Here is a 4,918-nt window from a genome sequence, read left to right on the forward strand (position 1 = left end):
ATAATTTGAAGTGTACGGGCAGAGCCCCTGGCTGGGAAAATAAAATTATGGAAAATGCCTTAGAAAATAAAATTGGTGAAAATTCGCTCTAATTTTTTCAGACAAAAATTAAGGCAATTTTAATGCAATTTAATTAAATTAGAATATAACTGCCAAAGGCAGTTATCTACAGACATCCCCAAAAATTCGAATACACAGTTTTTGATCATCTTCCCGGTTCGAAAATTCACAGACACACCAACATACCCTGGTTCAATTTCTCATAAAATCAGAGTTGTATCCGATTGAATTTTTCGGGTGAACCACCGAAATAATTTGATCTGGGAGTGATTACACGCCTCTCTGATCATCCGGCAAACTAAAATTCCCCAATAATTTCAAACCGGTTCGGGTTGGAACTGGTTTCAATTTGGGTCAACAAAAGTCAAGACCAATTTTTGTTAGATCGGTTTGGTTTGGAATTAAATTGAAGAAAGTTAAAAGATTTATAGTACAATATTAGTAAAATTATATAAATAAGAATACTAAAGATACTCTTTTTATACATCTTGGAAAATTATAGTACACGTACCTTGAATAAATCTAAACGAAATAATATATATGGTAAGGTTACTATGAGAACCATGAGAACCAATATGAACACACAAAAAAAACCTATCCCCCCCCTAAGTTAAAATGCTAAAAACTAAACCTCCAAAAACCTAAAAAAATCTAAAAAACACACAAATTTTTTTTTAAATAATTTTTTACCTCAAAATAGCTACTTTTAGTAGCCAAAAATTTTTTTTGGTAACGAAAATTAGCGATTTTGAGGTAAAAAATATTAAAAACAAAATTTTTGTGTGTTTTTAGCTATTTTTAGGTATTTTTGGTTGTGTTCACATTGGTTCTCGCAGTTCTCGCAATAAAAGGTGGTTCCTAACGAGTCCTTCTCCTCTCTCTCTCTCTCTCTCTATATATATATATATATATATAGGGTTAGGTTAACGTACAATATCCCTTATCGTACAATATGTACGCGCTCATCTCAGCCGTCAGATCTTCATCCCATAATCGCACGTTGGTTTTTTGTAACAATTTCGCATGTTGGTTTTCTAACATGCGAATTCATCAAAATTAGCACATGCAAAATTGTTACAAAAAACCAACATGAGAATTCATCAAAATTAGCACATGCAAAATTGTTACAAAAAACCAACATGCGAATTCATCAAAATTACCACATGCGAAATAGTTACAAAAAACCAATATGCGATTTCATCAAAATTATCACACGAAAATGTTACAAAAACCAACATGCGATTTCATTCATGTTATTTTATAACATGTGATTTCACATCGCGTACGTAGCGTACGTTAAGGGTATATATATATATATATATATATATATATATATATATATATATATATATATATATATATATATATATATATATATATATATATATATATAGGGTAGGGATCCTAAGAGAAGTCCACCCTATATGAGAAACTTGAGAAGCATTCTGGACCACACATTTTTCTAAGCCTTTCGTAATATACACATATGTATAGTTTAAAATTGACTATATACATATATGTATATTGAGTTATACACATATGTATATAGTCAATTTTAAACTATACATATGTGTATATTACGAAAGGCTTAGAAAAATGTGTGGTCCAGAATGCTTCTCAAGTTTCCCAACTAGCCTATCACTTCTCACATGATCCTTATCCTATATATATATATATATATATATATATATATATATATATATATATATATAGGGAGGGGCTCATGCGAGAACCACCCTTATTGTGAGAACCTTGAGAACCAATGTGAACACAATCTAAAATAGCTAAAAAAACCTAACCCCCACCCCCAAAAAAAACCTAAACCCCCCCCCCCCCACCCCAAAAAAAAAACCTAACCCCCCCCCCCAAAAAAAAAAAAACCTAAACCCCCCTCCCCCACCCCCAAAAAACCTAAAAAAATCTAAAAAAAATCTAAAAAAATAAAAAAAAATCTAAAATTTTTTTTAATTTTTTAATATTTTTATGTTAAAATCGCTACTTTTAGAAGCCAAAAACAAATTTATTTTTTTTTTTAAAAATTAAAAAAAAAATTTTTTGGCTTCGAAAAGTAGCGGTTTTTTTATAAAAAATATTAAAAAATTAAAAAAAAAATTTTGTGTGATTTTTAGCTATTTTTTAGGCATTTTTGGTGTGTTCACATTGGTTCTCGCGGTTCTCACAATAAGAGGTGGTTCTCGCATGATCTTCTCCCTATATATATATATATATATATATATATATATATATATATATATATATATATATAGGATTAGGATCATGTGAGAAGCACTAGGCTAAGTGAGAAACTTGAGAAGCATTCTGGACCACACATTTTCCCTAAGCTTTTTGTAATATACACATATGTATAGTATAAAATTGACTATATACATATGTGTATAATTCAAGATTTGACAATATACATATATGTATATAGCCAGTTTTAAACTATACATATATGTATATTACGAAAAGCTTAGGAAAATGTGTGGTCCAGAATGCTTCTCAAGTTTCTCAAATAGGATGGACTTCTCTTAGGATCCCTACCCTATATATATATATATATATATATATATATATATATATATATATATATATATATGTATATATATAGGATAAGGATCATTAAAGAACACTAATTATTGCGAGAACAAAAAGAACAACTCTAAATCACTAAATTTTTGGATTTAAGGTTCATATTTCTTAAATATTATGTTTCTTACATTCATATGTGTATTATATATACATAAAAAATCATATATTTTTCCCTACACATAGTCTACATACATGTAGGTAATTTAGCCTACACATAACCTGCATGTGTGTAGGTTATTTAAAAACTGAAGATTTTTCATATTTTCTTTTAAATTCTAGTGTGAGAAACAATAAATTTTACATTTATAACATTTTCATTTACTTTTTAGGTTTTTAGGATTGGAAACATGAGTGATTCATTTTGTTCGCGTGTTCTCGCAATATTTAGTGTTCTGCATAGAACCTTCCCATATATATATATATATACACACACACACACATATAGAAACGGGATCGGGAGAAAACGCGATCAAAAGTGTGAGAATGGTGAGAACGCTTTCTGGCCTAACACGTGTCACGCTGCTTAAAACAACATTGGGAAAAGCGGAACTGGAAAAGCAGAAGATGAATCAGTGGCAGCGTAATATGGCAAGTGATTTCAGTATATGTGAAAAAGATGTGCAGAAATGGAAATCAGACTTTCAAGAAACAAGACCTACAGAATTATAAAGTTTATATCACTTTGAAACAAAATAGTTTAACAAGGTGATTGTAAGATTATCTAATACAAATGAATCAGTGGAGTTTGGGTGTATGTATGTGAATGTTAAGCTTCAAACTCAAATATCTTCTGCCTCTCAAGCCTTCTATTTATAGAATGTTGTGTACATGAATAAACAATTGTTTATTCATGCAATAAGTCCTGCGTAAAGTAGCAATTTAACATATTCATTGAATCCATCGTTCAAGTTGCATTTGTAATCATGATAACCAATAATGTCATGCTTCGGTCATTGGTGGCAGGATAGAGTTGTGATTTTAGACAAGTGGGGTTTTCATCAGAAACTGATGATATTTCATCAGAAATATCATCAGATCCATCAGAAATGACCTTCTCTGATAATCCAAATCAATTCGTGATTCTTTGAAGTAGATGCTTTGCATTACAGTTGTCCTATCTGATCTTCTTTTTCTTGTTGTGATCTTCAGGACTGTTATCTTCTTTAGAGATCCAGTTGTTTGATATTTTCTTCAATACTTACAAATAAAGTTTCCTAACAGTTTCCTCCCTAAGTATTGTAAGAAAATGAACTATCTTTACATCCAAATGTTAACAACTTTTAACTAATTCTTGAAAAGAAAAATCAAGCAACTAAGTTTCAAAGACATAAAACAAAAACCAACCATTGTTCAAAAACAGAAAAAAAAACTTTAAATATTGTTCAAAAACAACAATATCTTATCAATTCATTAGTTGATCTTCACTCCACCTCTTTATTTGTCTCCTGGTTTCAGCTTTTTCTTGTGATCAATTGCTTTTTGAGTTGCCTTGTACATTGACTTGTACCACCCTCTTGCTTCCATCCAGTTTTCAATACAATCTTCAATTGTTTTTCTCAGCTGTTCATTGTTCTTTCCCTTCCTCTTGAGCTGCTCTTGTTTCTCATTTATGCAGTTTCTTATATATTTTAAAGTTTGGTTTGAATACCTGCAAATTTCACTGAGTTTGAATAGAGTTTTCTCTTCATTAGCATCTTTGAAGACTGCACATATTTCTGGTGTGTCAAAGATTGCTCCATTTCTTGCTAATTTCAAAGGGATTTCAGCTGGAATTGATGTGTTGGGAGGAGGTATTAACACTTTGGTGCTATACTCAAAATTGATACATAGATCAAAGTCTGTCAGTGCTGCTCTTTTGTATAATTTTTCTCCTGCACTCTTAAGACTGTCAAGGGCTCTTCTGATCACTACTGAACTACTTTTCCATTCATCAATGATATTCTTCATCTTGACTATATCCATTGGGTGAACTTTATCAGCTAGATCTGCATCAGTAACCTTTTGAACATCTTTATCTTTTCTGATCAGGGTATACTTGTTTTGACTTTCATTTCCTAATATGCCTCCTCCAGTGGTCAAAGTATCAATTCTTTCAATAGATACTATTGGATTGGTCAAGTGGTTGTGCAACATTACCCGGCTGCCATTGTTTCTTTCTTCAATAATACTCTTACTTATTGGTGAGGGTGGCCTTGTTGGGTTGTCTTCTGGACCTTTCCAATAGTAGTGCTTTAGATGTTCTTCCGGATACATGATTGTGTGTACA

The sequence above is a fragment of the Helianthus annuus genome, chromosome 4 (genome assembly GCF_002127325.2).
Source record: "Helianthus annuus cultivar XRQ/B chromosome 4, HanXRQr2.0-SUNRISE, whole genome shotgun sequence".
NCBI lineage: Eukaryota > Viridiplantae > Streptophyta > Magnoliopsida > Asterales > Asteraceae > Helianthus > Helianthus annuus.